The sequence below is a fragment of the Nothoprocta perdicaria genome, unplaced genomic scaffold (assembly GCF_003342845.1).
Source record: "Nothoprocta perdicaria isolate Ctin4 unplaced genomic scaffold, notPer1 scaffold_9, whole genome shotgun sequence".
In the NCBI taxonomy this organism is placed as follows: Eukaryota; Metazoa; Chordata; class Aves; order Tinamiformes; family Tinamidae; genus Nothoprocta; species Nothoprocta perdicaria.
In genome coordinates this window covers 3,558,360-3,581,958 of record NW_020456198.1, presented here as the reverse complement: position 1 = coordinate 3,581,958, position 23,599 = coordinate 3,558,360, and the positions used below count along the sequence as shown (strand labels likewise).

Here is a 23,599-nt window from a genome sequence, read left to right as displayed (position 1 = left end):
CTTGGAGAGCTCCTATAAGAGTTATCCCTGTTTAAGTCATCAGGTCTGCAAAACTTGCATAAAGAAATTGGAGGAATACTGAAAAGGAGGGTCTCAACATGGTGATATAGTATTCAGTGTTGTGCAAAACATAGCAAATTTCAGCAATCTTTAAATCTAGTTTGCGTACCATTCGGAAAGACGTGCTTTAGTCAAATGCAAACTATTAAATAAATATACGGAAAATGCAATGCCATGGAAGGAATAAATAAGCGATATGCACCACATCAGACTAAACAAGCTAGCTGCTCATGCTGGCTCCACACTATCTTTTAAATCATTGGAAAATGATCATCAAGCAAAATCTTAAAAATAAAGTGAAGTAGATGGGTCTCTCTCCCTGCTGTCTGCATCAACTCTGCACTGAACCTTCTGCACAGAGCAGCCTAACATCATCTTGCTGGCTTTAATTCCCTTGTGCTGACAGTGAAAAAGCCTGCAAAAAAACCTCAACATATCTGGTAATTGGAAAATTACCTTTCTGTACTAGAAAGGTAGTACAGAAAGTACTACAGAGGTAGTACTAGAACTGTGCAGAGGTAGCACCAGAACTAGAATTTCTTATTTGTACAAAATTAATGAAATTAGCCCGCCCCTCCCAGACAGCACGCAATGAGGAACGGCCAGACAGGCGTGTCTGGAGACCCACCATGCTCCTGTTGCTCCTGGTCGTTAGGTGGGTCCCTGATTTTGCATATGCTCATATCTGACCCAATAGCATACATTTCATCCTACCCTGAGCTGAAATTCAGACCCTGCCAACCACTTTGTTAGGACATTGGCTGGATGGTGATGCTAATCAGAATGCCTGTGCTAGCTGGATCCTTCGCCTCTTTGTGTAGGGAAGGAGGATGAAGAAAAGAAAAACTAGCTGACAACAGGAAAATGGAGAAGCTCATACAGAACTGGCCCAGAAATAATCAGATTTCTAACTCCTTCCTTTGTTCCTGGATCGGTTCCCACTGCAGCCAGATAAACTCCTCCTCAGTACGATGCACAGCTTCGCATATTGATGTAATGAAGTGATGGGTCACGCTGGTGTTACTGCAGCCTGGATTTATGAGGAGACATCATCGCCTGAATCTGTGGAGCGGAGCAGCAGGGACGGTTCTGTTTGACTCTGTTTAAATGAGTGGGATGAAATCAATCATCTGAAAGCCTCTCCTAACTTTGGGCTTGATGCTCTGGATGGGCGTAGCTCCCCTGAACTCAGGGAGGCTACAGCTACATCTACAAAGAGTCTGGCCAGATAGGGATTAATGCACAAAGCAGGTATAGCTAATAGCAAAAGCAGGCACACCTCCTGCAGGTAATTCAGCGTATTTCCTCTTCTGCAAGTGGAAGGAAAAGGTTTAGGGCAAACAAAAGCTGCTTCCCTGATGATCACCGCTCATCTATTTGGCATGTTGTTAGCATTCCTCATTCAGCAACAGCTGTGCATAGTTGGTCAAACAGTCCAAGCTGTTTGTCAAAGTTCTCCTAAGGCTTTTTATTTCCCTGTTTTGCTGTGAGGTGCCCAAACATAAGTCATCTCTGGTGGCCTTTGGAGCATATTAATTGAGAGCACAGTTTCAGAACTGTCATGTAATCAGTTAGCTGGAGCTTGAAACGGAGCATTTTTCCCTCACAAAGGTAACCCAAGGTGGAAAAGGTATTTCCAAATTAGCATGTTATAATTCAGACAATGTATTTCCTAGACATACACCTCCCAATGCCAATTCACAGGCATTTGCTTTATTAGATGTGATCTAAAAAAAGCAGTGGAGGAAAACTAATCAAAACAAGGGTAGGTCTCAAAGCTTCCTAAAGGCAGAGAGGGGAATATTGAATTTGAGTCACAAATTCAGGGGCCCCTGGAGCACATTCCACGTTTGCTTCAAAAATTCTTGCCCCAAATTATGCCCAAATCGTATCATGTCATATCAGGCCATGATGCAGGTATGGTTGAATAAAGTCAGGGACTAATTTGACATATGGTGGTCCCAAACTCTCACATGATTTATGGATGTGAAAAACTTTCTTACCACAACTGAAAGTATTCCTGTGCACGAAATTAGATGAGAAAGATCAGGAATTGTCTCCAGAGAAGCAAATTGACTTAAGGGCTGTTATTTGTCACGATTAGTTTGTTTTTCTAGGAGAAGAGAAAAAAGAAGAAAATTTTGAATTATAGCCACTTGATAGGTAACATTTCATAAAACAGGTTAATCCTTGTAATCTACTGCCACTGTATCAGCAGAGGGCTAAATCAAATGTTTTTTTCATCTTGTATATCTGTGAATACAACCCATTGCAGGAGTGATTCAATATTTCTACTATCTGTGTGGATTACTGCATATTTCATTCTCTTTTGAAAACTAGGATAGATGAAGGAGTATGACATATCTTTTTTTCTGGCAGAGCTTTAATCTTTCGCTCATCATGAATTTACCACAACCATAGTTTGAGAAAAATACATAAATGAAGGGTTTTTTTTTTCCCCCAGAAAAGGAGTTCCCAAATTAGAACTCTATAGCCACGGTGCTTAGTCATGATATAGCTGCCACTCCGTGTAAATAATAAGCATGTGAAGATCACAAATTTTTACTGCATTATTTATAAGAAAAAAGCATTTACACTGAGCAATGTATAAAGGTGTCACATTGCAACCAAAGGGTCAAATTCTACTCTTTAGAAATTAAGATCATCACATTTGGAGAAGCAGCAGCCAGCATTTTGCATCACTCTAGTGATTTCTTATGAGAGGATTCAAATTAGCAAGAGCTTATCAAGACCTTAAAAAACAAAAGGCTGTCTCCTGTTCCGCACTTAATGCTGCTGTGCCATTATCCATGCAACCCCAACCCAGCCTCCAAGGTAAGAAACTGAAAACCTCCATCAAGGAAACAGCTCCATAAAACAGAAAAATAAAGTATAAACAGAAAAATAAAACCAGGCACCAATATGTACCCAAAGGAACTATTAAAAGCAAAATGTTTGTCAGTACAGGATGCTCCACTGCACGTATCTGTTGTTCTCCACAATACAGAACATTTCTTTAATTGCTACACCTGAGACCAAGAGCATGAAATAAATCTCAGGCCTGATCTCAATGTATTTTGAGGCAGAGGTGACTAGCTGCACAAGGATCTCTCATTGTGAATAATGATTTAAACATTACTGCATTAAGCAGGTACTTTCAAGTTAGAGACACCTGTCTATAATCTCTCACTTTTTTTAAAAAAATTCATTTTATTCACGTCCTGCTGGTGCCAGACTTTCCCCAGATAATCCTAGTAAATGTCTCATTTGGGATATATGACTCACTACTTTTTGCTTTAGCCCAGATGTCAACAAGACAAGATCCAATGGCAAAAGGCAATGTACTAGAAGCTAGAGCAGCTGGGCTGATTCCAGACCATCACCTCCTCTCTCGGGGTCGTTGCGTGCTGAACTTCTATGTTCCTGTGTTATTTACTCAGACTGTAAGCACTGGCTACGTGTTTAGACGGTACCTTGCATAATGGAGCCTGAGTCTCTCCTGAGCCCTTAGAAACATGCCCTAAATTAGTATCATCCATTCCAACTCATCACTTGCCAAAGAAGAACAACAACAACAAAAAAAATGAGGTCAGTGATCTACTGAGACAAAAGAACCTGAATTAGGCACAAATCAGAGCTGATCACTATCACTACCCCGAGGAGCTGTTTGATATTTCTAAAGCAGAAGTCAAGCTACTGATCCTCTTGATCAGCATCTCTGTTGCCCTTGCATCACAGTGTGATGATAAGAGGCTCCTTTGACATCCCTGCAAGTGGTATGAGTCAACACAAAGGATACTTTAAATATTGATGTTAAAATGTTCAAAGCACCACTAGAAATGATAAATTTTGCTCTGAGCCCAAGCTGGATATTCTGAAAAGAATTTTAATCATTTCTTTCGGGGCAACACCAAGGTTCGTGCTTTTTTAAATTACTCCATTTACCATAGCTTGTCCTCTTGTGAACAATGGCCTGATGCTTCCATTGCCAGGTGTTATTACCCGTACATTTTCCAGGACTAAGCCATGCAGATCTGGCACTCCATCTACTCCCATTTTGTGTTCCATCTCTGTTACTACCTAATTCAGGAAAGACACCTCCTGAATTATGGTGACATTGCTTCATAGCAGATTTAGTGTCCAGGAAAGATATTAGATCCCCAAGTATCATTCTTCAGGAGAGCACTCAGATATGCCCTCAAAAACTAAGCACATCCTTAGAGCTCACCAAAATTAAGCACACATTTAAGAGATGTCCTTTAAAAAGCCATTGCTAGGTCAGTCTTAACAAATCTAAAACAGCTCAAAGAGCACCTTTCCCACACAATTTACCTTGCTTTGACACGATTTATTAAAAAGCCATCATCATTAAACTGAAAAGCAAGCTGGACAATTTTTTTTTTTAATGAAGATTTTTTTTTTTTTTTAAATGAAGAAAAATTTCCAGGCACGACAGCCCATTTCTCAGATTCATCACGTCACAGCCGGAGCAGAGGACTGCATGGAATCCTCAGCCATCAAAGCTGTTGTGCTGCCCGCCACGATCACGGTGCAATTTCTGGCAAGTGTGGGCATCATTGTCCAGTTTGATTTTCCATAAAGCACGGGCAGAGCAGGAGATCAGCAACCTCTTTCACAAGAACCAGTTCCTCATTTTATCTGCATCTACTGGATGTGTACCCCCCTTTGGAGCATTGATTTGCAAATTTGCATGGGCAAAGATTAAAAGATCATAAGATCAAAATTAACAAGGAACAGACATACACTGATGCAACTCAACCAATATCAATGTGAACCCTTTCAATTTTCTTCCTCTTTCTAAAATTTCTGATTTAATGCAGGTCCAGGCTATGGTCTTCTTTCTCCTCATGATAGAGCGCGTTAACCAAAGTTCTGTGGCTAGCTCAATGGCATGCTAATTGTTTGTTTCCTGTTTAGAAATACATTGAATAGAGCCAAGTTTAATTTTATTCTCTAAATACCTCTTTATAATTATTTTCTTATATCTCTTTCTATAGATTTATATGAAGTTTTATGTTACTTTCATTCAAAACAACTTTCCAGAAGGTAAAAAAGTATTTTGACCTTCCTTCTACTACTACTTCCCATCTAACAATGCAATAACAATTCTCCACTTGATCTACTGCAACTTCAGACTTATTTATTGTAGTTGCCAGTTTCTTATGGGAAAGGCAGATAAGGAAATATTTCAAGAGGCTTGTAAATAACTGACAAGGACCACAAGACCTCAGTCACTTTTAAGATCTAAAGTGTTCTGCTGCGCTCACTGAAATACCATGTTTATATAATTTTGTTATGAGGATTCAGTGTTTTCCATCACTCAGTAATGGGTATAAACCACGTATTTCCTGAGAGTTCCAGGTACCGTTCTGGTAGCTGCTATTATAGTACATATTATCACATTCCTCTGGAGAAGCTACCGTAGAGCATCAGGGTGTTGACTCTGTATAAAGGCTCGTTTTGATTTAACTCCTCCTGTTTTACTCTCCAGAAGGAGGGAGCTCCAGCTCTGCAAGCCTGCATGGTTTCTTGGTTTCCCTAGGGAGAATGAGCCAGTGTTCAGTCTTCTCTAGGTTTCAGCCCCTTATAAGTTTCTCATAAAAGCTGTTGTTCATCTTTTTATTTTACTTTTCTTGCACTCCTGAGAAATAGTTAAGGAAAAATACCTGCCCTGAAACACAGCCCTGCAATATTTTTCCTGTGCTGCCACAAAGCTCCAAGAGTGAATACGAGCTGGCTAATAAATGCAGCACTCAGCCCCATACTGCTAATGGGATTGATGCTACCCGTGGCAGTGCTTATGATAATAAGGATGTTAATGAGAAGAGCTAGGCTGGTTCATGTTTTGTAAGAAAATGAATAAAAAACAGCCTTTGTCAACTGGGAAAATACAAACAGTGGAAAGAAAAGTTATAATCCAAAAAATGGCATTCAGAAAAAGGAGACTGAAACTACAAAAGCTACAGATATCAATGAAAAGTATTGTACATCAGCCTTATGTAACAAGGTCTTGCCTGTTCATATTAATATTATCAATTATTTATTGAACAAAGACTAAGAATTTATGCAAGCATCCTCATTCTTGTGAAAATATTTTAAAAATAGGGTTAGGAGGTTGTAAGAGGAAAGATCAGAAGTCCAGAAGGAGTTCTATTGAGTTTAGATGGAGGTCTGCAGTCTCTACCTTGTTTATAGGCTAATAAACTTCAAAGGTGCTTCAGATCTCATAAAGGAATAAAATGCCCAAAAAAGCTCCAATATTTTTATCATGGGAGAAGAATAAGATGTGGAATTATAAATTCTATCTAGTCTGTGTGTGCATCTGCAGAGCTTTGCTTTATAACAAATAACCCCACAAAGACAAGGAAAAAGCCCAAAAGATCACTTACAGGTGCGCTCAGGTTTACAGGGGTGAAGTGAAAAAGCGTGTGCCTCTTCCAGAAGCAGTTGCAGGCAACAGCTGGAAATACGGCTCAGGGATCATCTTGCCCTCTTGTTCCCTGCAGAAAGAGAGAGAATATAAATGCTCCTTAACTATGGTTAAAATTCACACTAAATCCACTACATCCACACTAAAATCCACCACCGCAAAGACAGATGTTGAGCTGATAAATGCAGTAATGTGCTATTTCTTTTTCTCTCTTTGATTAACATTAATTTTAATTAAACGCTCAATAGCAATGACCCAGAATAAGAACCAAATGGAAGAGAGCAAGCAGAGCACTTTTCTTCAAAAAGAAGAAAAAACCCACCAACCATTTTCACTTGTATTAGGCCACACAGATGTTTCCAGAGCTGATTTACACAGCAGACCTCTTTGAAATCAGGACTGTATTCCCTGGGACAGACTATTCTATACTGATTCATAGTCTAGAAGCATCTTAAATTCTAGAGCTTGTAAGAGAAGTCCATAGGAGAAAGCATCATTGGCCCAGAGACAGACTTTGATTCCTGTTTTTATCCTAATTTATGCAGTTTACAGAAAATATCACTGTAGACAGCACCAGCAGAAGATCAATATTGCTGCTGAGAGCCTTGTTACCACTAGGACTGTACGAATCTTGGATACTACACACAAGTATGGACAACATGGCCCAACACAGAAGCAGGACAGGGACTGTTGTTCAATAAGAACAACAAGAAATTCAATAATTTTCCATTATCTTCTCAGGAATGGGGCTGAGTGCAGCTCAGACAAAAATCACACTGCCCGTTTCTTCCACCTGCCTAGTAATTTTAATGAATACCTCATTGATACAATTGACATTAACACCTTGCACTGAATGAATGAAGATGAGATTGGTGCCTCTAAGAGACGCACCTGATCCTACCAGGGCTTTCAGGACTGTCTAGGGGACATGGAGCCCTTGAGAAACAAGAACACAGCTCGTTGCCTTTTGCACTTAAAAATAACTCACTTAAATGGAAGGAAATGGTGCAGGTGGCTCGTTTCCTGTGGGCCTGCGTGGCTCGAGTCACAGCGCACGGCCGGGCAGCGATTCAGCCGCCTGACGTCCAGCCCCGTTGTCCCCATCCGCCCGCGCGGGAAGCGGAGCCCAGTTCACAGCCCGGCATCCACGGATGCAGCCCCTGGCACAGGGCGATGCCTCTAGCACCAAGCAAGGTGCCCCAAAGAGCAGCTGTGCTGAGAAAAGGGATTAAAAGCTGCAGGTCAAAGCAAAATGGATTTTCCCCAGCTTACTTTCACCCACAGACCCTGGACAAACTGCACGCTACAGGAGCAAAGCACCGTGCCACCAAGTTAAAGCAGACCTGAGATGCCCCCCCAAAAAGAAATCACAGTGAGCTGCAAGTTGTGCTTCTTACAAACACATTGAGCATCCCTTATATCTTTCTTCCTTGGTCTTGGTTAAAAGAACCTCCAATTTGAGGCACAAATCACTTCCCAACCCTGCTACTGTATTTAAAGCAGGGCTTACCTAGCAAACTACTCAGGAGACAGTTTTTGTGAGCACTTTGCTAAAACACAAGTGGGAGAGCACTGATTTACAAAGAAGCCCCTCCACCTGATGCAAAAGACACCTTGCAGCCTCCCATGCACATCCCCTGTGCAGTGACGGCTGATAAACGGGTGGGTGAGCAAGTCCAAGCCTCCTTGGAGCCCGACTCGCCTCCCTGCCTGACACTGCAAGGAAGCTACTGTCCCACTTCTGGCGCCGCAGCGGGAGGCCAAGGAACCGCCTGCGCTGCCATAAATCCAGCTTTTCCCAGCAAGATCAAGGAGGAGCAAGGCTGTGGGAGGCCTCCGTGGAGGCAGGGGAAGCTGCAGCAAACGTGTGAAAACTAACTGCATGCATGCTTACATCTGATACGTCTGCACATATGGGCACAGCCAGCCCTGCCCTCCTTGCATCCCACCAGATGCAGCTGGGAAGTCCCTTTTTTGTGCCTGAGTGTGTGTGTGTGTCATTCTGCCCAAGTTAAGCTCTCAGGGTATAAGACAGGACTGCTCCTCTTGCTACCACTGCTTGACATCCAGAGACCACGAATGAAGCAAATGTTAGTGCTTATTCATGGGGAGGCACACATGCACCCAAATTATGTTGGCTGTGTTAAAATCCCTCTATAACACACAGATTTGGTAGAAAAAGTGTAGGCAAAACTCCACGCCTGGTATGGTGCATTCAGAGTCAGAGATTCACCCTGCCCAGTCAGGATGCCAGGAATTTCCTTCCAGAAGCTGCTGCAAACACAGGTCAAGTCTCGCTCCTCCTCAGTAGCGCATGCCCTAGCTCAGTGCAGGGATGCTCATCCTTGCAGTGCTGAATGCTGTGCAAGCAAACCCAGGGGAAACGCTCACCTCGACTGCACCAATTCCTTTGCTTCTGAAGAGAGACAGCAGCAGCAGTTTAACTCCATTTCTGTTTCCCGTGCCAGAAAACACAAATCGTTTCAGAAAGAATCTTTCATTGAAAATTTTTCTGCCTTCAAATTTGCTCGAAATCTGTGACCAAGAATAGCAATTTCTTTCATCTTAGTTTTCTCATGCTGAGCTCTGACTATGCCAGTTTATGACATGAGCAAGACAACTTCTTTTCCACTTCTAGCTGAGGATTGAGCCTAGATTAATTTAAACAGCTACTTTAGATTTAGAGCTTATAAGTGAAAAATAAGCACATGACAATATGGAAATATATTTTTCCTCATTTTTTTTTTATATTATTTCCCAGGACCATGTCTAAGCTGATGACAGCACAACCTACTTACTTTGTTAACTATGGCTTGGCATTTACTATTTTCTGTAAATCAAAAGGGGGAGGAAACCGTTCAGATGTATTTAACACTCTTCAAAATTAAATGCATCACAGTGTGGCCAAGCGTAAAAACAGACCCCAGCTTTCATCAGGTTCTCTCTTCCCTTTTTGGAGGATTAATAATCTCTCATGCAAGAGCTATTGTCTTGTTACTACTAGACTATCAAAAAACCATTTGATTTCTGCAACGTGTGTGAAGTGAGGGTGGAAAGGATTTTTACTTTTAAGTAGTTTATATTCACACTATGTCCAGGTGAAACATTTCCTTACCTGAGGATCACCTTCTGCACAACTACCCAAAAGGAAAAGAAGTCAAATGAAGCCAAGGCTCATTTACTTCTCTTCATGCCTATCTGGAGAAGATTTTCATTGGAAAAGAGCCTGCTTGCAGGGAGTGCCAACTTTGTTATTAATAGCTGTTCCCTGGCATTCTTTTAGCCATTGCACAATTATTCCACCAGCAGAACAGGCCTTTACCACGTGAGCAGAGGTGGTTGATTCAAGAGGGTGGACAGGGTATCTCCAGGACTAATGGTGTGGAACGAGTCAATCCGTTACCTGCAAGAACTATCTAGGAACAATAAAGGCCAAACTCGCACAGTGCAATCAAGTACATTCTTCTGGGTCATTAAAGAAATATTCAGCTTGATGCAGCTGAGGTACAAAAGCTCTCTGTATCCTTCTTCTGCCAAGCATGGAAGAATGCCTTGCTCTAAATGATTTAGAGAAACTCCCATACGCCAAAGACATATCATTTACATGGAATTCAGGCAGATCCACGCAATCACTGCTTACAGATAATTATATGAAGAATCAGAGGGGGAAAACCTAAATGGAGTTAGGCAGCTTATCAGTAATCAAGGTTTATTTTAGTTCCTCCAAAAGAAACCTATGGACACTGGCAAACTGTTTTTCTACTGGTGGGACAGACACATGAACAATGAAATATACTCCTTCATTTTGATTCCATAACTGCACCCAGGTTTACATCTGGGGGAAAATTATATGAAACCACTTTTAATAAAAATGGTAGAAATGGGTGAAAAATTTGAGTAAGCTTGAATTTATTTTCCTTTCCTCGCTTCTCTCCAACATCTGCCCCCAAAAATCTCTTGCAATGCTCTAAATCACATTTCTTTCTACAAACACTATTAAATGTCCAACAGAAGTTAACTAAGCTTATGCTGTATGTCACTTAATGGTACTGCTGTCCTAACATATTAAAAACCAATTATCTTTCACATCATGCAACCTCAACTTTTAAAAAATAGTGTTAATTTGAGTTGTCCTGCTAATTAGAGGATCTACATCTCCATTGTTCTAAACAAATTACTTGTGCTCGGATTTGCTCAGGGATACTAACAGCATCACATTCACAGCTATTTTAATAAAGGCCAGATTGCGCCTAGCTTTAGTACTCCAAAACTTAATGAATTTATCCCACAATATTCACGGAAGACAATTAAGTGCCTTTCTCCCCATTTGCTGTCGGGGAGCTGGAACTCGGATGCAGTGGTTTAGATCCCCACAGAAACATCACACCATGTTTACGTGGTCCATGGCTTGGTGGCCAATGCCACACCATGGTGGTCACAACGGGACTGAGATGCGAGTCTCCCGGGCTTCCTCATCTCTGCTGCAATGCTCCCTGTCCCCAGGCTGCTGTGGGGAAAGAGGGACCAGAACTCATCTTGGAAGCTCTTCTGCACCTCCCAGGATGGCCCTCTGCACTGTCACCACGTCTGCAGGGCACTCAGGCACCTGGCTTTATCATAGGCATAAGCCCTAAGGGGCTGTAACATATGGGCACGGGGGAAAACAGAAAGCAAGAGACTACTGGAGTTTTGCCTGCAGCAGGGGAAGGAGCTCGCCTACGGGGAGCTGCTGTTTCAGAGCTATTTGATGAAATAATAAACAAAATGCTCCGTTGTTAATAATTTCTGCGGACCGTGATGCTTTGCAGTGCAGAGGAGTAGATGCACTCCCTGCCCAAAAAAGACTTCCTACATACTTTCCATCTGAAGAAACACTTTCATTTAGCAACAGCAAAAAGATAGAAGGCAATTCCTTAACTTTCATACTTTCTCTGCACCAGGAATAGCCCCATTGTCATCTTAGGTGTGTAAGGATTCAAATGGCTTTAACACTCAGGCTTTCTTTTGCAAATTGAATTAAAATGGCCCGGAACCAATATTGGGAAGGATAAAGGTCAAGGCTTTATTTATATAATACAAGGATGTAATGCAATAACCGGCTGTGTGAGACACGTAAGTAAAAGATCAGGGACAAAGCTAGAGACAGGATGTCAGCACTGCACAGGGAATTAGCCGTGCACCTCCCTCCCATTTATTGCAGATACACACATCCGAATCACTATGCAGCATTATGAAAATGTACCAAGCAATATCTATGATTCATACTCGACCATTAACAATGCAGCACGAAGTGGAAAACGACTGTGCTCTTCTGGCACCATTAGGTAACCATAGCTGTGTGTGCCTTATGTCCCCTTTGAAATGCAGTAGCAACTATGGAACAACACGGTAGGAAAGTAATGTTCCTTAGAGCCTAAGTGACATGTTTTATAATATTGCTCTAAAAGGACTAAGTGCTCCCATTCAGGTCGTTAGTCACCAACATTATATAGACAAAGCCTTAACATGAAGTAAAAATTAGAAGTTAAGACCATAGGGGGTATTTTCATATCTGACAGAGCAAAGGATTTATAAGCTCAAAAAAAACCTTGAAAAGTTCAAGTTCTAAATCCCACTTTCATGCAAAGTGTCTTACGTGCTTAACATGAAGCACATCCTACATCTCTACACTCACCAAAGCACATCTACAGCTTCTTGGAGCCCATCCTAAAAAGCTTTCAGGACAAGAGCACATTTTCATTAACCACCAAACAATCTCCCTGCATTGTTATCGTGCAGAAAATAAGAACACAGTTTTACCAACAAAAATGCAGAGAAGAAAAATATTTTACTTTCCTAATATGTTAGCGATGCCTGTAAAGGACAAATTGCCCTACTTATCAGGACTAATTACACTCATTACTGATGTTACTAAAAAATGCACAGAGGAGAACGTGTGCCCATGAGAGGCTAAAGCTGATCACTGAAAGCCTAAGTGGCCAAAGTCAGAAGGCTCTTCAGAAAGCCAAGCACCTTTTCCAGGAACTGGCATCTCCTGCAACAGGCTCCTTGCTCATACGAGGTCCCTTTGCTTTTCATAGCAAAGGGATAATATGAGAGGCAACGAAAATTTACTGAAAACATGGGAAAGGAAAACACTACGTACTTAAAGTCATATGCAATTATTTCCTGCAAACAACTAATGAAATTCTCTGACAACACAAAAATATAATTACTTTGTTTGGATCCACTACAAATATATATTATTTTAATGGAAGCACTGCATCACATTCAAAGGCTGTTCTTTGAGTGTGTATGAGATAAAAGCCTTCGTATAATAAAATGTATTTGAGACTTACTTTTTAGCATAAAGTTATTGACATTTGACTGCATCTTCATAACAAATGAAAACTTGGAGCACTGATCAAAGGCTTTAAAATAGTGAATATCAGCATTAAACTGCCAGGTAGCCTTTGGCAGATATTTATGCCTATTAGTGTAGTACATGACTAATGAAAAAGAACCATTAAAGCTTTTCTGGTAACCAGGTGTAGCCTACTTTCCCAGGAGCAATGTCCCACAGGCAGCACATGATGACTAATATTCTTTAACTCAAACTGCACCTCCTAAGCCAAGAGGAAACAGAGCCAAGAATCTACCCTTCAGCTGAGCTGTTTTACAGATGAAATCACCAACTATGATTCTTGTTCACCCAAGGAGTCCTGAAGGAAGTTGTGCTTGGAACTAGAAACTCTTTGACTGCTCCTAGTCATCAAAACTCTCCAGGACGAGTTAGGTCCAAGATACACTGATTATTGCAATCAGTGCTCCATAGCCAGCAGTGATGAAAATCAGGATAAGCTTCCTTACATGTAAGAAGTCCTGGCCAGCTAGAGAGCTCTGCTAGAACTGCACGGCTGAGATGGAAAGAGCTAGAGCTAATGCACCTACTCTTGACTATGGTGGTGAAAATTGTCCTATACCACCTGTCATCAAGAATGCTTTCTTCCTTGCACATGCACATTGTCCCTATAGCTAAAGGTCAAACAACAACCTTCATAAGGATGTATTTTACTGACGTTTCAATATGTAGATTTGGATAGAATACTTAATCCTGAGACTCTTAAAAAAAGCTTGTATCTAAAAGATCATCTTCCATTTCTGAAGATCAAGGCAAAGAGCAAAAGCTTTCCAAAGGAAAAAAACATGATATTCTCTATATTTGGTTCCTCTAAACAGGATGGAAAGGTAAACCACAGCTTTCTGAAACCACAGCAACTGAAAGCCCTTTCAGCCAGTTTCTCCCTTGTATCCAAACAGGAATAGAGCAATTACACAAGTTCTACAGAATCTCTAAGGAGCTTGACGACATTGCTGCACATGAAGATGATCACTTATGGAAAACAAAGTTTTATAGCTGGATGGGCGCTGCTGGACTCACCATGAGCTTGTGCTTAAACAAAAAAAGGGAAGTGAGAAGAAAGTGAATAGATTAATGCAACTCAAAGTAGGGGGCATGAAAAGTACAAAGAAAAGTTCTTTATCATTGCTCATCACCAAAATATTTGACCTTTCCACATATGATGAAGATTTAAACTCAATATTGACAGAGAAAATCATTCTTCCAGCTCTGCAAAGAGAAACCAACTCTCAAAATACAGCTAAGAAGTGGGAAACCCCCAGCACTGGGCATTCCCTAGCTCAATGCCCGTCCTGTGCATGTGGATGCTTTGGGGGCAGGACTTCTGCCCGCACTATGGTGAGCACAAAGGGCCCTGTGTTTGCGTTGGGCCTCTGACTGCTATTGTAATAGACAATAGCACAAATGCTGCTCACATTCTTTCTGCAGCACACAGCAAAGCTAGGAAATGAACTCCAACAATCCAGACCGAGGTCTAGTGTGCCCTAACCAACAAGTCCTCCTTGGAAAGCCTCTGTAATAGAAGAAACAGAAGTGGAAGCAGAAGGCAATGACAGAAGGAAACAGAGAACAGACAGAACTTCGCACAGATCTATCTCCATAGGAGTCTTCTGCTGCCCCAGGCACCAAACTGTTGGAACACAAGAAAGGTCATAAAACACAAATCACCAACAACACAAGCTTAAATCAAAATGCACCAAGCGGCTCATTCCAGGAGAATATAGATGGATGCAGCACGAGAGTAGGAAAGAAGTGACATGAACATCTTGTTTAAATGAACACATCATATGAACTTTAATTACAAAAAAGGAAAACCTAATTGACTCCAATGCACAAAGTAATTCAAGAGCTTATTGGAAGGAGCAAGCAAAACTATTATATTCTAAGAGTGTGTGTTTTATCATCTCATCCTTTCGAACTGCAAACTAACAAGTCTGAGGGGATTTAGAACACAACCATGTTAAGAGGTGTCTATGAGATTAGATATTTCAAAAGAAAACGGAAAACTCTTGAAACACACTCAGTACAACTGTTTCTGGGGGAGTTTCTCCAAGAAGCAGGCAATTCGCTAAGAAACCATCAGGAGGGGGGAATAGCATTTCCACACTAACAGAGCACATAGCCAAGTAACCCCAAAGCTGAATTTGCCTCTTGCAACTTTTAATTGGCCCAGGCATGTGAATGAAAAGCTTTGCTTGCGGTTATGGGTTGTGTAATCACACCCTCCCTGAGTACCTATTTATAAGTGAACAGTTTGCTCCCAGGGAGGGTAAAATCCAGGCCTTTCCAAAACCAGCTGCATAAATCCTGTTGACTTTGAGAGGTCTCTGATTTCACTGGGTGAAATATAATGCTGTAGCACAAAAATCAGCACCACAGATATGCTGCATGAAGGGGGAAAATCATTTGAGTACTGCCATTTTCCATGGGATTGATTAATCCTTTTAGAAGTGGAGATCTTTGCAGCAGATCTGTGGTAATCTACAAATTTCTGGCTTGTGCTCCCTCCTGCCTGTTCCCAACTACTCTGGCAGCTACCCCATTGTGATTTTTGGTTAGAATTATCCTCAGTACTGAAGGATGCTCTTCATCCTGATATGGATAGGGGATCACTCCCGCTGTCCTCCTTGCAACATAATTTCCCCCGCTTCCAGTCCCTGCCAAGGACTTTGCCGCTTGTGTGTGTCTATTCCTCCGCTGCTTCACCAGATTTTAAATGTCTTGCAGCTAAAATAAACCCAAACTTTATTATAACATTTACAAGGTTTTTGTGCAGGTGAAGTACAAAGCCAGAGAGATGGATTCTTCACGCTATGTTTGGAGGAGTCCATGGACTAGGCTCTCTTTTGGGAGAGCCCAGCTATACCCAAGAGCGCTCTTACAAATTGAAAACTCAGAGCAGGGCAGAGCAGCACCTTGGTGCCAATGGGACCATGCCAAGCCTGGTCCAAACAGATGCCCAGCCTCCTCCCCCAGGCAAAACTCGGCCAGGTTACTAGGACAGAGAGCAGCCACGGTCAAACAGCCCTTCGGCGGCTTAATGAGGTGGCTCGTTCCCATTCTTTGCAGACAGGTGCCTAACCTCAAGCAAAACCGTCACCACAATTGGAACTAATTGGAGCCCTTTTCGCTAGGCTCAGCGGGGAAAGCCGGGAGGGGAAGGGCGCAGAGGAAGGGCAGCCTGGGCATGGATGCAGTCCCCTCCGTGTCCCAGCTGGGGCACAACGGCCTGGAGAAGCTTCACACTGCTGCCCGCTCCGTGCTACCCATAAAAGCAGGACACGAGCCCCTCAGTTGTCAATCAGGTGACAAACAATTAAAATATAAAATAAACCCAAGAGTGCAGCTAATGTCAGAGATTATGAAAATAGCTATTCTTTTTAAGACAGCAGCATTACCTCCCTGTTGTTATAGACTCCCTTCCACCTTTCTTGTTCCATTCCTCATCAGCTGCTGTGGCTCAGGTCTCATAATAGAAAATCCTGTGCTTGTCTTGGTCTCCTCACCACACACAGAGCAGGAATGTGGAGCAGCATTATTGTTCGGGGCACTTCAGGACTCAATGTTCCGCTGAAGTGAGTTTTGTTTCTTTTTAAAAGCATTATTATTTAATGCTTTGATTAAAAATAATGCTAACATCCAAGAAGAGGCACTTGTGACACACTGCCCTATTAAATTAAATTCCCGAATGCTCCAGCACAGAGCCATGAAATGGAGGACACTTAATTGTATTTGCTGATGCGCAGAGGGGCCTTCACCTCTGGCCAAATCCTTTAATTTTTAATACAGCTGAGACTCTCCAGTACATCCTCTATTTCCAGAGGGCAGCATTGCCAATGTGCAGTCTTCACCAGCTCATGAAAAACACAGGTTAGGACAACTCTTACTGCAACACCAGACCTGTAATCCCAGAATAAAGGTGCGTATTCCTGAGGCACTTCCCAGACCCAAGTGAGTTCTTTCCCCTCTGCAACCGAGGGGCAAGGCTTTTGGCCAAGACTGTTACTGGTGTAGGAATGATGAAACCGTTCCAGTTCTGTGCCCAGGTTTAAGCCATTCAGAAAGCCCCAAGACCAGTGTTTGCTCCAAGGTTGTGCCATTTTTTCCAGCTACAACTGAATAACAGCACAACATTAGACAAAAATTGACCTTTTTACCTCCTTTCTATAGCTGAAGATTATTAAATAATGTGTTGATTATTTATGTGAAAAACATTGTTGCACAGACACTTTCTTAAATTTATAAAATGTCACCGGCTGAACATAACAGCCCTTCCCTTGGGGGACAGACTGACCTTATCAGCAAGATTGAAGCTCAGAAGTCATCAAGATGAGAGGACAGGCTACAGTTGCCCATGCAGAGCCCAATTCCTTCAGCTGCTACTGACTTGGAGACTTAAGTTGCCTTCCATTTAAGTTTGCTCCCCAACGTGGACATTTGGGGGTGAAAACATGTCCCATCCTCCATTCCTTGCTGGAGTTCCCCACTACAATTCAAAACAAAAACCTTGGTGGAAGGCCACACCAGCAAGGACCAGCAAGCTTCAGATTTAAGCAGCGTATTATAGACAGCAACAGAAAAAGAAGCATACGTATTAACAGGAGTAGAGACCAAGAAGAGAGCACAAATTGCTTCTCTTGGGTCCCAAGGTTATTTGAAGGACAGAGGCAAAGAGGAAATAGCATCTAAATTGGCCTTTGGGAAAAGTCAGCACTAGAAAATTCCTCTAGCCACTGAACAAAGAGGCAAGCAACCACTTTTTAGCATATGCATGGTCAAAGCAAATGAACCCTGAAAACCAAAGGCACCAGCACTGAAGAGCAGAGGTTAAAGTCTGGAGAAAGAATACATGACACAGGAAATCTGAGGAGCCCTTAAGGACAGGGCTGCCTGAAATGCAGTCCATGGGGAGTCTGGTAAAAAATTATCTCCATTCCATTCTGGGGAAAGAGGTCTAGAAATTACAACATTCCTTACAAATGGGAAATAATAAGAACATTGCAATGCTATTGTAGCTTTTCTAAAGTAGACAAGAGGTGAGATTTCTTGGTGCCAGATACCCAGTTTGCTTTCAGCTCCAGTAACCCACCAGGGATCTGGGTGTCCCCACATCCATTCCCAAACCATTGGGGAGCACATCATAGGTGGACAAACTGCTGGCTTTTCAGCAAGGAAACCTTGAATTTGGGTGTCCTCAGCTGGGCAGCTCATGGGACACATCCATGCTAAACCTGCAGACACTGGACCCTGGAGCCAGGAACAGCCTGAAGCGCAGGGTGGCTCTGAGCCAGCAGACCCCAGAAACCCAAACTCCCTGGGAACCTACCAAGAGCTTGTCAGCAGCCAGGCAAGAGGCCAGTGCCACAGCACAGCAGTAACTTCCATACCCTGGTGTGAGCTGACCAGCCTTCCCCTGCAGATGCTCCTTCCCAATCTTGCCATGGATCTACATGCATGGCAGCCATAGCTTTATCCATTGATGCTACTCTTCCTCTAAAATATGAGTAGAGCTTACAGTATAGGAAAGAACCAAAAACGCATATGCTATAGATATGTCCATACATAAACATATAAATTTTTTTCAAACACAACATTAATTAGAAAAGCAAAGTTCACTTTATATTCCATAGCACTTTTCCAGGAGGTTTAAATTCCCACCAAACCTGATTCAAGTTGCTTGAGTGTCAAGAACTAACAGAAGTCAAGCCTCGATAAACATCATAACCTCCTAACACTCTATTAGCGAGTCAGCACCACAATATTTAAACAAAATGTGCAAGCCTATTATTTGGCTCAAATTATATTCTAAAGATCATCTGCAAGAGCTTGGGAGTATCCTGCTTAATGTAGCACGTGGAAGGACTCATACAGATCCTCACTCTGCATTCTCTTAAGAGCTCTTCTTTATTGCTTACCAGATCACCTGCTATTTTAGAGGATTATCATACTCATTCCAGCTCCTTCTATCACCTGGGAATACTGCAGCTGGGCTTTGCTTCTAGAGAAAGGTGCATGCATGCGTGTGAGCACACAGCTTCACAGACCTAGAGCCATGGCTCCACATAAAGTAAAACTTCAGGGTAGGTCTAGTTTGAAGGAATCCAGGGTGTTTCTCAGCACCTTGTTAGTGTTAAACCTGTACAGGAAACTAAACCCTCAAATAAGTTCCACTGGTTGCCCAAAACTTTGATAAAGATCGACCTTCCTGGCAATGCACCTGCTGATTTTCCATTTCCTGAATGAACTCACCAGGGTGACAGGGCTCTGCACAGAGGAACGGGGCTGATCGAGAGCTGCCAAGCAATTCATGCATTACTCTGAAGCCATCTAATAATTAGAAGTATTCGATGATTCTAATGCCCCTGTGCCACACGCACCGCATGAACTTCCCCTCTCCCACCTTCTTGCCATCTTGTGCATTTTCAGTGTGAGCTCTTTGAGATAGCACTATCTCTTAGCTCATAAAAGTATGTCAACTAACACAAACGGAGGCTTTGATAAAAGACTAGTTGTTATGGACTGTACCCTGAGCCTTTCCCAACACAGCAAGGGGGACAGAGCTTCCAAGAACTACAAAATAACATGGCACAAAATGCTCATGAAAGAAATAGCAGCAAGGGCAAGAAAAACTTGATCTCTCTGATCAAGTGTCTTTTTTCTTTTGCTTTTGTTTTTTCCTTTTACCTGTATTTTATTAAGAATCAAGGTTGGTGATTTGTACTATGAGAGCAAAAACAAAGGAACTGTGTGCTGTATACATGTGGATCTAAAACATTGCCTTTGATGGCTCATTAGCTGCATGCAGCTACATGTAGCACTGCTTGACCGAGATATATAGCCCAGGACTTAATTCCAGAATAATTTCAAAGGCATTAAATCGAATGCTTGCCCTTTTCACCATGGTATTTAAATGGTACTCTGTGTGCCAAGCTCAAAGAGAGAAAAAGAGAAGAGAAAACGCAGATGCTGTATTGCTGGAACATGTGCTGAACTCTAAAATGTTAAACATTTATTAGATTTTTTCTAAACAAGATAGTGGTAAACCAGTTGTTACTCCAATTATATTTCTTTGCTACAGGGGGAAAAAAGCAAAAGTTCTTATAAATAATGCTCAGAGAGACAGCGAACAATATCTCATTTGTTCAGTAAGGCTTGATGATGAGAGTGGTTTTAGGCTACAAGAAGTGCTCAGTTTTATGCCGATTCATCAAAATAGCTAAGGCCAAAAGCTTCCCTGAGCAGAAGTGGGATCAACCTCTGGCAAGACTAGAGCCCACAGACTCCCAGCTTTGCAGGCTCAGGCCCCTCGTCCCCTTGCCTTACCTTAAAGGTGGGGGTTTTGAGCAGCCACAATGAAAAACAGAAAAAGATGCAAGAGACAGAATCTGCTTGCATCCTGGAGCCTTTTCCAGAATTCAGCTACCAGGACCTGGATCAAGCTGCAAACCCTTCAGCTGGCCCTGCATGGATGAGGCAGCTAAGGTGGACAATCCCCCGGAAAGGGGGAATTTATATTTTAATATATTTGAAGCTTCCCTTCTCTTTCAAATTGGTTTGACATGATCAATAGACTGAGTTTGAAAGGCAAACAGGCAGGTAGAGCCCTGCCTGTCCTTCCTTGGAGCTTTGCTCAGGGCCACCCCATCCACATCAGCATCTCTTATTCCCATTACCCAGCTTGGGCTCTCAAGAGCCTGAATGACCTCCAGATTATTTCTCTCACTATGGAGACTTGGTACTGCACATGCAGTGATATTGCCCCTTGATTTCCTACTTACCCAGTTATCCAGGCAGCATTATAGCTAGATGTTATGCATTTTTAACATAATTTAAAAATATTATATCTTCTGTAGGCCTTAAGTCTACCTGAGCTGTGGTATGCTACTACGAAAAAGATGTCTAGAGAAAAATGCAATTAAAATATGACCCTGGTCCTAGAAGTTATTGAAATACAAACGGTAAATAAACCAAAAATATACATAGAAGTCTAAAATCCATCTCAAAGGATTACTTATGAGGCATTTTAGTCCAAAGAGAAAATAAAAAAATAGCAATAATAATAAAAATAACCATTCAACTCAGACTCATGGAAGCTATCGTGTCTTCAATCTAATAGAAGAGCATTAACAAAGGTGCAAATTTATTTCATTTGTCTGAAAATACTCATGCATCACCTGCAGATGAAACCTGAAGTAACAGCCCTGCACAGTTTTACCAAAATTTGATATTTTATGCACTCAGGTGAAGCTGCAGCATCAAGCAAGTAGAGTGTAAAGTTCTGCTTTTCCTGGCATATTGATGCACCAAGTTCTAGCGTTTGGGGCAAGTGATTTATTGACACGGGGTTATCCAGAGGTTTAATTTGTCATGCCTCTCAACCCCTCCCTTTGTTTCATCCTTAATTCGTAGGAGACGGCACGCTACACATGACTGGCAGTGAATGCAGTGAAAGAGCCTCCCTTTGCCCAGCATCAATTCATTTTTTCAGACTCCTCCAGCTAGATATCAACGATTCCCCAGGATGCACAAAGCTTCTTTAAGACCCTGTCAAAGAGATGTCAGCCTTCCTTTTCCCATTGCTAGTAGACACATCTCTGCATTTAGATTGCCCAGACTGGTCAGTACATCAATCACATCCCTTCTCTGTTGATAAAATATCGAGTGTTTTGATCCAGCAATCTAACAGTCACAGACTCTTGTTCATCTTCCAAGATGGAGAAAGGCCTGATCCATTCACACCTTTGCCGTTGATCCATTCACAACCTTTGCCGTTTGACTGGATTATCCCAGCACCTAGAAACAGGTCCTGTTCTGTCCTCACACTGGACAGCTAAGAGCAAAGAAAGAGACACTAGATATACTTGGAGCTAAAATAAGGTGTCCAAAGTGTTTTGCTTTCACAGAAAACAAAATAATCGATCAACTTGAGAGCACTGCATCAGACTCTGAATTCCTGTAGGGTCCATGCAAACATACTTGACCACCATATTCAGGAAGGACCCAAGACCTTTATGTTTGATAAGAAGTGGAAGACTTCGTAGCTGTATATATAACAACTTTAAGAAAAAGAGGGAAGAAGCTTACAAAGACACAGGAAGTTTTTGGTGAGGAGTACCAAGAAAAAAAAACAAACAAAAAGTGACCATGTTTTGTTTCTGCCCAGGAAGGAAAAAGTGCTGTCCAAACGAGGGGGAAAGGTCTATGAGAGTACTTGGATAAGAACCCAAGGACCTGAGTAAGCAAAACAATTCAGCGCATTAAGGCCTAAATCAAGCAAGGTACAGATGCAAGATAATTAGAAAAAGAATTATCAGATCAGGTTCTCTGGTCATTTAGAGAAAAAGGATGCTCAGAATTCCCCATTTTGCAGAGTACACGGTGGGCAGGGAGGGCAATGGCAGGATTTCTGCTCCTGTTTTTGCTCCTCTACTGTGTGGGGCTACTGGGACTTTCCCATCGCATGCTTGGAAGTCCACACCAGATTATGAACCCTGTTTGTCTCACAACAGGAGCAGCCTTTACAGCAGTATAAGTATTAGAGTAGTACACAATGGTTATCTTGCAACATTTAGAAAAGTATTTTAAAGGTGCTTTTTATTTTCTCTAGTAGGCCACTGCAGTCAGAATTAAAAGAATTAAGAAAACAAGCAAAAATTACTTCACATAGCAGAATATGAAAATTTAGGGCAATCTATTCTCACTCTCATGCTCCTTCCATTAGGCAACACTGCAGTTCACCTCCAGAGGCAACACTGGAGGTGTTAACACAATTAACCAAGAACAGAAGAAATACTTGCTGGGAAAGAGAGCAGCACCTCAGCCATTCTGACAGCAATTTTTAGATCAGTTTTCCTGATCGTCTGGTTGCCCATGCATGAGCCAGGCAGAACTTCCCCTGTTTCTCCCCAAAACAACTGCAGCGTGGCCATCCATAGGGTAACATACAGCATCCTGACTCAATGCCATTCTTACACTGCAGAAACGAAAGTACTAAAGGGATATCAATTCATCTCAAATGGCTAATGACAAGCTAGAGAATAATGTAATCTAAGAATACCTGAAATTCTTATGGTTCTCGATCATGCAACACATGAGAGAGTAGTCCTTAATTCCACTCTTGCTTGCTCTTTCTTTAATGTTTTCTTTTCCTGTCAGGGCAGATAAAAATTTGATTTCAGCATTTTATGCTGTTGAAATGTTCACTTCCACTTATTTCATACTCTCTAGGCAGTGAGTTTTTAGAGAGATTTGCCCATTATTGCATAAAACTAAAAAACAATGATGGAAAAGTATTCAAGAACACGTGGAAGAGCATAGCACTCACATCAGAAATAGGTTTACAGGACAGGAAGCTTAATCAGAAAAGCAGAGCAGGAGAGAGAAAGCATATCTAAAAGATGTATGTTCCCATATATACATTCAGATCCCAGCACCCAGGTCACTCAACCCCGTAGAAACTGATTCTAAACAGTTTCAAACCCATCATGCAGCAAGCGGTTGCAAGCAGCAGCAGACTTTGATAGTAGATTTGAGAAGGGAAAGATAAGGACCATCTCTTTTTTATAAATATTTGTACATCATCAGGAGAAATGGAACATAAATACCAGACAGTTTCCTGATCATTTCAAAACTGAAGATTAACCATTTGCTTTATCTGCAGCTGAGATACTGTTACTGCTGTAGAATGC

At 41.9% G+C, this 23,599-nt stretch overlaps 1 long non-coding RNA gene across 1 annotated transcript; it reads right to left on the bottom strand.

Annotated features, from left to right (window-relative positions):
* Nucleotides 1-535: 535 nt before the first annotated feature.
* On the bottom strand, nucleotides 536-23,052 carry LOC112958796. Its single transcript, XR_003251506.1, has 4 exons — nucleotides 22,969-23,052; nucleotides 6,471-6,581; nucleotides 2,064-2,173; nucleotides 536-1,122 (listed from the first exon to the last, which is right to left on the bottom strand). It is a non-coding gene; the product is annotated as an uncharacterized LOC112958796 (long non-coding RNA).
* Nucleotides 23,053-23,599: the final 547 nt, after the last annotated feature.